Below are 10,407 nucleotides of genomic sequence, written 5' to 3' on the forward strand. Positions count from 1 at the left end.
TGGGGTCTCGGAGGGCCAGGCCCCGGGCCGGGCGGCAACGGCTGGGGACCAAGTCCCTCGTCTGAGCTTGTCTCCTCCACGTCTGGGCGCCCCTTCCCAACCTCGTCGGAGCTCATCCTTCCCCTCCCGAGGGGACTTGACACCCTCTCCCCGCTAAGGGAACCCCCTTGTAGCCGGTCCCGTAGGATCCCCCAACACACTACCCCAATCGAGCTATGGGGGAGGGGGTGTCGTAAGCCCCCCGCCCTCGGGTATCCCGCCCGGAAGCATTCCAGGCCCACTCAGCCCGCCTTTCCTAACTGTCCCAGTCCCAGCTCTCTCTGGCCCGGCCCGGGCCCCAGTACACGTGGCTGAGGCTTCCAGGGATGAGCCCATAGATGCCTGGGACTGAGCCTGGGCAGTGGGGCTAGGAATAGTCGGGGTGTGCAGGAGGGGTGGGTCAGAACCCCATCCTGTGGCTCAGGCAGCAGGGTGCTCCTGCTGTTCCCTGGGGGAAACTTGGGACTGCAGCAGAGTCAGGGGTTCCTCCTCCCCAGCCCGAGAGAATGGAGAGGGGGAGAAGCTGGGAACCCCAGTTCTGTGGCTCATCTCCCTGCCTGGGTGAGGCTGCCTGGCTGAGTTCTCGGACAGGCCTCTTAATGTCCTGGTGCCTCGGTTTTCTCCTCTTTGAAATGGGGTGAATGATTTCTTCCTTTAGTTATGAGTTGTTGAGAGACTCAAGTGAGAAAACTTACATAGCTTGCTTGGCACAGAGCCTGGCACAGAGGAGGCACCCGTACACAGGTTGCTGGTGCCTGTGGGTGCCGGGCAGCCCATGGAAAGAGGAGACCGCTCCTCCCCCCAGTATTTGCCTCTCCCTGTCCATTGTGCCCAGAGCACTGTGTCCGCTTACACGGATCTTGATTGCCCCGTAGAGAACTTTCAACAGCTGTGTTCTGCCCTGAGAACAGGGACCAGGTGGCCCTTAACTCGGGTCCCATGCCCTCCGGGCACAAAGAAGGGGCTGGGGAAGGCTTGTCTGGTGGCTGTGGTCCTGGGCCCATGGCCTAAGCTCCCCCTTTGTACCAGAATCTGGGGCTGGGCCGAGATGAGGGTGGGATGAGGGTGATGTCGAAATGAGTCAGATCCTCTGAGGCCCGGGACCAGCAGGGGGTTAAGTCCTGGAACTCTGCTTGTAGGACAAGGACTCTGGGAGGGGGAAGGCCAGGGCGGAGTCTTCCTGTCCCCTCCCTGTCGGTGGCAGCCTCCTGGGGCTCTGTAACAGTCCCTCCATTCACGACCTCCTGTTGGGGCCCCTCACCCGGCTTGGGTGGGGTGTGCTTCACTTTCTTCAGTGGGGTTTTTCCTTTCCCCACACCCACTCTGGCTCTCCCCTCCTCCCACCTCCTGGGCTGAGAACGGCCAGCACCCCCTCAGCTCCCCTGCCAGGTACAGCGGGGGAGGCTGGGACCACAAAAGGTGAAGTGTCCTCTCCTGGACAGGGTTGGTTTGTTTTGTGGATACCAGGCTGGGTGGAAGGGGGCTGGCCTCCCTCTTCTCAACACTTCAGTGCTATTAATATCCCCCTTCAGATGCCTCAGATTCCTGGTCAGAGCTCACCTGAAGGGGCTCCTGCAGCGTGGGGGTGGCAGGTTGGACGGGGAGGAAGCCAGCAAGCCTCCAGCCCCTCCCAGGGAAGTGAGCTGCCTTAGAAATCTCTGCTGGGGGGGAATGCGGGCCTGCCTTTGCCACCTCCGGGGATCCTGCACCTCCTCTCTCCACCCAAAGAGCAGTGGGCATCTTCATGCCAGGCAATTAAAATTCCAGTGCCCTCCCTACCTGGGCCTGTTCTTCGCCCAGGAGAGCTGGGGCCGCCCCTGTAGAAACGTCAGGGTTCGGAACACCCCTTCCCACAGTGCTCTGAGCTCCGAGGCCGGGCTAGGGCTCTGTGGCTTGGCTGGCCCGCCCCCGAGCAGGTGAGCAGGTGAGTGCCAGCGGGCAAGTCCTGGCAGGGGTCAGGCGCGCTCCTGCCCACGGTGCTGTTTTGCTGATTCGCTGTCACAGGCCCTTTCATCCTGGGATTTCAAAGCCTCTGGCAGGCAGGGGCTTGCTTGTTCTCACACCAGGGCCCGTGGGGCTGGGGCAGGACGATTTCCGCCTGCTTTCCTGAGGGAGTTTGCTTGGAGGACAGAGCCCCGGCCCGGGAGCCAGGAGGCCTGCGTCACCTGGGCAGCCACCTGCTCTCTCCGGGCCTCAGTTTCCCTAGCTGAGAACTGAGAGGTGTGCCGCCTGATGGCTGAAGTCCCTCCCAGCTCAGAGCCGAACAATCCGAAATTTCCCCCACAAGTCGCCTCCAGACTTGAGCCAGCTCAGGGTCCTCACACAGACTCCTCAGGCTTATTAGCTGGCAGGACCTTGGCCCAGCATCTTAATCTCAGTTTTCTTATCTGTGAAGTGGGGCTCGTAGTCCCTTCCTACTAAGTACTCTTGCAAGGATTTAATAAGATAAGCAAGGTGAGAAACGCAGCCCAGTGATTGAGGCATAGGAAGGGCTCAGCAAACAATTGCTAGGATAGAGCTGGTCACTGACTCCCTGTGACTGATTCTCTGGTGGGCAAGGAGCGTGGCCCGGTGTTTGGAGTTTGAAGGGGGCAATGGTAGCTGTGGGTTAGGTCCCATCTCTCTGAGAGTGTGCAGGCCTGGGGTCAGGGTCTCTGGCTTCACGAATTCACCAAGGTTTTCAGAAACCTTGATGCCTGGGTTCCTTCCATGTTGGCATGTGTGTGAGATGAGGTGGGTTACCTGGAGCGGGAGGGCAGTGTGGGGAACCCTACAGGAACTAGGAGGTGAAGGGGGGGGGGACTAGGACAAGAGCATGGAAGTGCCGGCGTGGCCCGTGTCAGAGCTGTATGGGGGATTCTTTGCATATGGTCTGAGCCACATAAACCAAGATGGAGCAGGTGAGGGAGTGAGCTCACTGTTGCTCAAGATGTGCAAGTAAGGGCCGGGTGCTGTGCCGTTAGCAGAAAGCCAGGCATTGCCTGGAGGGCCTCTCCGCCTCTAGTACAGCCTTGAAGGACTCTCCATTGCTCTAGAAATTCTGTTGAGCAGGATAAGATTGTGGGGGCTGAGGAACTCCCCACCCCCAACACACACACACACACACACACACACACACACACACACACACACACCTGTAAAGTTTATCACCTGAGAGGGCTGGTGAGGGAGTCTGCCCGCACCTGTGCCCCTCCCTTCCGCCAAGCTCACCTTTCCCCTTGCTAATTCTTTTTCGAAAGAGCAGCTTTATTGAAACATAATTCACCTGCCAGACAATTCACCCACTTAAAGTGTACAGGTCAATGTTTTTGTGTGTGTGTGTATTCACAGAGTTGTGCAACCATCACCGCCATCAATTTTCAAACATTCTCATCACCCCTGAAAGAAACTCTACCCATTAGTCGTCGCGCCCAGTTTCTCCAGTCCTTGCCATCTCTCTGCATCCACTGGGAACATTGTGTGGCCGCAGGGCCATCGAACACGCAATGCGGGAGTGTGAGATAGCAAGCCCACAGCTCCCTCCCTCTCCCTCCCTTCAATCCCACTCCCAGCAGAAATCACTCAAGTGTGGCGTGTCACTGTTTCCAGCTCTGTGTACGCATGCAGTTAGCTCTGTTTATGAAAAGAGGTCCAATTATGTGTTTCTGTGGTTTGACTTTTTTCGCTCAGTATATTGTGAACATCTCTCCATGTCAGGACACACACGTCTGTCTCGTCCTCCTGTGGGGGACTTCTCTCTACCCATCCCCTGTCCTGGACATGTGGGTTGTTTCCAATGTTTGGCCAGTAATCAGCGCGCTGCCCGAACCTCTTAGCCCGTACCCCGAGCCTGCCTCCAGGGTCACAGAGACCTCAGAATGGAACTCCTGGGTCCTGTGTTGATGTCTTGACGCGTCGCCTCTGAAAAGGCTGTTAACATGGGACACCCCTTCCGGTCGGTACGGGTGTCTTGTTTGCTTAATTGAGCCCTTTTCCAAATCGGTTTTAAAAATTTGCCTCTCCACTTTAGGAAGTGGCTGTCGGTCCCAGAAGTGGAGGGATGGAGGTGTCTGCTTCGGGCACCCCCTACCCACGTGGGTGGCTTCCTAGTTGCTGCCTGGGCTTTGCAGAGAGACCCAGCTGGCCGGCTCCACCTGGGCTGCTGCCCTTACCAAGGTCTGGGCCAGTCCCTGGGGTGAAACGTCTGGGGATTCTGCTCCGCTCTTGTGTCTCTTACATAATGTGCTTTTGTTGGTGTTGACCCTGCCTTCCCCTTTGTCCAGCCTCCACTCTGTCCTTTCTCACTGCCGAGGCCTGCCTTCTGCCTCACCCCTCCATCCTTCCCGCTTCACCCCTCCATTCTTCCCGTACGCACTGCCAAAGAGACCGTTCTAGACCCAAATTGGGCCACGGCCCTCCCTCCCTGCCTCCGAATAGTGAAGTTTAGACAAGAATAGGCATCACTTGCCATCCTGTGATAACCACTTTCTTCTTTTTTTTTAATCTTCACCTGAGGAATGAGGATATTTTTTCCATTGATTTTTAGAGAGAGTGGAAGGGAGGAAGAAGAAGAAGGGGGGGGGGGGGAGAGAGAAGAGAGAAACGTCGATATGAGAGAGACACATCGATTGGTTGCCTCCCAATCGATGGAAGGCAACCTGTCTGGCCAGGGATTGGACCTGCAACAGAGGTAGGTGCCCTTGACCAGGACTTGAACCTGAGACCCACTGGCTGCAGGCAGACACTGTAACCATTGAGCAACACGGGCCAGGGCACCACTTTGTTCTCTAGTGGCTTTCCCTTCTGTGTTTATTGCTATACATTGCTGAGACCACGACTCATTTTGTGTCTTGCTTCTTCCACTGAACGATGTATATATAGGTCGTTGGAACCTCCCAAAGGCTGCCTCTTGTGCCACTGAGGCCGTCCACACAGAAAGGCCACCTCCTTAGCCTTTCCCCTAATGCTGGGCATTGCCATGCCTCACTGTGATCAGACTGTGGGCTTTCAGGGGCAAACCGAGCCACTGTGTTTGCTTCCTCCTTTTCTGCTCTGTCCAGCTCTCCTGCTGAGGACAGACTCATCCTCTGGCCCCACTCTCCCCTGGCAGCTTACACCGATCTGGGCCTTTCAAGGGGGGCTCTTCCTGGGAGCTCCCGACACCTCTGAGCATCTTTCCACAGGTAGTGGGCTCAAAGGGGCTGCCTGTGAGCTGGGGACATGGACTGATGACATTGACCTTTGAGGGTGTGTGACCACTTACTCGGGCTGCTTCCCCAGCTGGTACCTTCAGGGACTCTGTTGATATGTCTCCTGCCTGGGGATGGTGGTTGATGGAGGAGGGAGGGGCTGTATGAGTCTCTGAACAGTCTCTGTAAGATTAGTTACCCTTTAACTGAGCACTTACTATGTGCCAGGCCTTCCGTTGCCTGTATACCTCATGAATCCTCACCCTCTGCGCCCTCTCCAACATTTTACAAGTGGAGGTAGATCAAGCCAGTGGCAGGCCCAGGCCCAGACCTGGGAGTCGGAGGTCTTAGCTGTTCAAACCACCAGGTTGGGCAGGGGGGCTACGTGGAAAAGGTCCTGACAGGAAGCAGGCATTGGGGGGGCGGGCGTGAGGATGTGGGGAGCTGAGTGGGAACAGAGCTGCATGTGTCAGAGGCTCCTGTAGGTTGCACAAATCTATCCCTTCTGTCGTTACTCATTCTGAGACTTAAGTCCCTCCTTGGCCAGTCCTGTTCTCCCTCACGTTGCCCCCTCCTCCTCCGCAGGCAGAGCTCATGACTCACTTTGCCCTGGGTCTCTGGCAGCAGCATCCTGCGGGTTGCACAAATTCCTGAGCTGCCTTCCCCTTCCCCCGCCCCACCCCCTCCACTTCCCTGCCTGGGAAAGGAGGGTTGCCGGCTAGTTCTAAGGAATAATGAAGGCAGATGCCTACCTCCACCTCCACCACTCCCCTCACCTACCCTCGCAGAGCTGCGGAGCCCAGCCCCCCTCCTGTAGAATCTTAGGCTCTGAGTCAGGAAGGCTGCAATCTTCTGATCTCACAGATTTTAAAACTGGAAGAGCAGGAAGTGCCTACCTCTCCAGCGCACCTGGTCCCACCCGCTGGGAACTGTCCAGGTTTGGAGGTACACTGCCTCTGGCCCACTGCCTGGTGACACAGTGGATGGTAAGTTAGAAGAAGCCGGGAGTTGAGAGGTTCGGGGCCCAGCTCTGCCACTAGATGGACCTGTGTTTTGGGACAAGTGGGTCCCTTCGCTGAGCCTCAGCGTCCTCTGTGAGAGAGGATGATTGGAGAGAGGAGTGCCGGCCTGGACGAGGAGGCACGGGGCTGGTGAGCGGTGAGAACAGTGGGTGGTAGCTGTTCTGGTTGGTACTTCATTGAGGGCGATGTGCCAGGTCTGTCCCGGGGCCTCGGGCACCCCCAGCCCCTTTCCATGTGCCCCGGAAGTTGGCCTGCCCCAGGTTGAGGAGCACAGCCCGCGGCTCTGGACACCTGGGGCCGTCAGCAGGTACCGGGAGGATGGTGCTCCAGGGGCCATGGTTCCACTGCAGTCAGTCGCTCTACATCATCCGCACTGTGCCCGGCACTGGACAGGACACACAGAACAAATGAGTGACAGACAGAGGGGAACACACCCCCTTGCCTGGCCGCGTGTCCAGAACGAGACTTTCGGGTCTCCAGCCTGGTCCTGTTGACTCTGGACCAACAGCTGTGCCTCTCTGTGTCTTTTCTGTGCCTCTGTGACCCGAAGACCAGTATCTACTCCTGGGCATTCTCTGCCTCTGAGAACCCTTTCCTCAGGGACTCGGGATGCCTTCCAAAGGCAGGCTGGGTGGGCTTGGGTGTGAGTTGAGGTGGAGGGTCCCGGTCTGCACGCCTGTGAGCTCTGGTCCCAGACACACTTGGTCCTTCTTTTATTCATTCAATCAATAGTTACTGAGCACCGATGTGTGCCAGGCACTGTGCTAGGCACCAGGGACACGCTGATGCACAAACTCCTGCATGGCCCCTGCCCTTCTTAGAGGGTCAGACCTCCGAGGAAAGTGTGAGGGGGAGTGTGGCCTAGTAGGTGAGGGAGGGAGAGGGTGAAGTGGAGGGAGCCATAGGGACTGACCTCGGAGAGGAGGGGACTTTTTCCTGAGGGTCACGGGGAGGCCTCAGAGGTATTTTCAGGTGGAAGTGGCACAGGCAGGTCAGCTGTGCGTGAGGGGAGATGAGAGGAGGACCCAGTGGTGAGCCAGTGTGGATGGGGGTGGAGCACAGTCAGGGGACAGTGTGGATGGGGGTGGAGCACAGTCAGGGGACAGTGTGGATGGGGGAGATGGAAGAATCAGGCCGCCGTGATGGAGATGTGTGAGGTCGGGGAGATCCGGTGTCTGCTCTTCTTGGCCCTGTTAGGTTGGTTTATCAAGGCAGCCAGTGGTCCACCTCTGCTCGCATTCCTCCTGGGACAGGAGACTCATTCCCTTCCGAGGCAGCTCTGAGTGTGAGAGCCTCCTTCCTTTCCCGGGGCGGAGTGGGAAGAGGGCTAGGCCTGGGTTCTGAGGACCTAGTTTTGAGATCTTGTCTCAACTACCCTGTTATTTGACAGGGCCTTTCCCTTTTCTGGGCCTCAGGTTCCTCATCTGTAAAGTGGGCATAAGGTAGCCCAGCCCTGCTAGGTTGCGAGGGATCAATGAGATGATGTGGGCAGAGCTTTTGGGTTTCAGGAAGCGTTGGCTCCTGTCACCATTAGCTATTACTGTTGTGCATAGTCCATGAAAGGACTGGCCACAGGAGCCCCTCCTCTCAGGGAGAGCTAAGTGCAGGGCTGGGGCCAGGGCGTGGGTGCAGGGTCCATGTGCAGGGGCGGGGGCTCCAGTGGGCAACTGGGCACTCAGGAGGGGCAGAGGAGAATGGATTGTGGTTTGCAAAGTGTGGACCCCACTTTCCCACCCACACATCTGTGGCCAAGCCAACCACAGCTGCTGCCCTTCCTCCGCACACCCCACGCAGAACAGAGCTGTTTGTGCCCCGCCATGTTTGTTAAGCCAGAATCTTCTAGAAGAGGAGTCCCTTGAGCAGGAAACTACTCATCCCCTGTGCTCCACCACCTTCCAGGAGCCATATGGGTGCAGGCTAGAGGTGAAGAGTCCCAGGGCTGGTGCCAGGTGACCTTTGGCAAGCCCTTCTTCCTCTCTGGCCTCACTTTGCCTTTCTGCGCAATGGGCACAGGACCGTCTCGAGTGCCCTTCTAGTGCCCTCTGACTTCTTGGGAGCCTGTGGATCTTGGGCTGCATTGAAGGCACAGCGCAGGTGCCTAGAAAATGTTTATGGCATGATGCCATCTTCTGGGGAAGGAAGAGCTGTCTTGTGCTGGCCCGAGGGCCTGAGCAGGGCGGTGGGGATGGCGCCTCCGGGCCTAAGCTTGGTGGTGGTTCTGAAGCAGTGACAGGAGCTCATGGGACTCAGGCCAGCCGAGAAGCTCATGAGGCTGGATGCAGTGTGGTTTGCGTTACAGAGAGAGTGGGTCTTTATGTTTTACCAAGTGTACACGTTGGCGTCAAACACCTGGTCAGCCCAACTCAAGAGGCAGCGTGTCTGACCTCGACGGGGAGGTGGCTGGCTTCTGCCACCACGGGACCCCGCGGCCTGTTACTGTCCTCGGAGCCTCCGCTGTCAGTGAAATGAGAAGGTGATCCTGCCTCTGGCTGTGTGGATGCTGGGAGGCAGTTGTCCCGGCACATGGGAAGTGGCAATTCCATTGTAGCCGAGCTCTGGGAGGAGCTGTGTCCTTTGCCTGGCCTGCCAGGGACTTCAGGGGTGATGGGCCATCCAGAGGGGAGTGAGCTGATAGTTGCACTTCTGTTTCACGTTTTGTTTGGTTTGGGGGAATGCTTGGGGTAGTGGGGAGAAAAGAGAACAGAGCTTAAGGTTTGGGGAGCCGCAGCGGCCTGGAAGGTTTGCTGGGTCTGCTCGGCCACAGCTCGCCGGGCGGAGTTTGGAACTGGTCTGATGGGCATGGGCTGTTCTCTTGTCTAGCCCAGGCCCTGCTTCCTCCTAGCAGGAAGGACCCTTTGCCGGCATCTAACCATCCCTCCCCCCATTTTGTAACTGAGTAAACGAGGCTCAGAAGAGAAGGGGAGGTACCCAGGGTCTTGGAGGCTGTGGAATGGGTCGGAACCCCGCCGCCAGCACCAAGCCCTTTCCATTCCTGGGTCCCCTCTGCCCCCATGGCCGGCCCCAGACAGCAGAGGCTGGTCAGGGAAGGAGTGAGCGGCTGGGTGGGGCTGTGAAGGTTGTAATTTGGAGAACCGAGTAAACAGCCCTCCGAGAGGGAGAGAGAAGCCGCTCTGTGCTGGCCTCACAGATAGGCCAGTGTCTGAGGAGACAGCCCAGGCCTGTCCGCCCGCCGCAGACAGTGAGGTGTCGCGGAAGATTTAAAAAAGCCAAAGCTCCGCTCCCCTCCCAGCCCACCCCCACTCCCACATTTAATGCTTCCAGGAAAAGGGGAGGGGGCGAGGGGCCTGACCCCCTAGGATGACCACTGCTCCACCCTCCAGGCTCAGCGCGGCTCAGCACAGGCACAGCTCACTGTGTGACTTCGGTCCAGGGCGTCTCCTCTCTGGGCCTCAGTTCTCCGTCTCTGAAATGGGGGTGACCCTGTCTCTCCAGGAGGGGGTGAGGGTGGGGGTGACTGAGCGAGTGGTCGAACACAGGAGCCCTTTCTCTCAGCCGGGACCTCAGACTCTCTTCACTTCTTTGTGGCCAGAGGCGCGGCTCCCTGAGCAGAGGGGTTACTTTCTCAGTGACCTGAGCCTCGGCCAGCTCCTGGGAGACCAGCCTCCCATCCAAGTCAGGCAGGACCGGCCCAGCTCAGCTTTCCTGTTTTCCTGTTGAGGTCGAGGCAGAATCCGAGAGGAGCTGCTTTTGGGTCTTCTCCGCAGGTGGGGGCTGGGCTGCCTGTCTGGTTGGCGAACCCCCCCCTCCGCCCCGTCCCGTCTGTCCCCCCCCCCTTGAAGCCCCCCTCCCTCCTCCCGGGTGGGCCGGCCAGCAAACTTCCTGTGTGATTAGGGGCAGAGCCTTTACTCCCTCCCTCCCGCTCCCCCTTGAGATCCGGCTCTGAATGGGATCTCTGTGTAGCCTGCACTCTGGGCCTCAGTTTCCCATGGTTCAGGGAAGGGGTTGGGTGACTCTGGAACGCCCTCTGGGTGAGGTCCCAGACCCCGGCCGGCCCTGCAGGACCCAGGGACCAGCCCTTGCAGCCAAGGGCACTCCTCCCTCGGCCCCACCCGCAGTCTGGGCCCTTGCGTGGTTGTGGTTCTAATTCTCCTCTAAGATATGACACCACGAGCGCTCGAGCGCTCGGTCAGAGCTTGCCCAGCAGCCACTAGCCAAGC

Source organism: Myotis brandtii, unplaced genomic scaffold (assembly GCF_000412655.1).
Source record: "Myotis brandtii unplaced genomic scaffold, ASM41265v1 scaffold68, whole genome shotgun sequence".
NCBI lineage: Eukaryota > Metazoa > Chordata > Mammalia > Chiroptera > Vespertilionidae > Myotis > Myotis brandtii.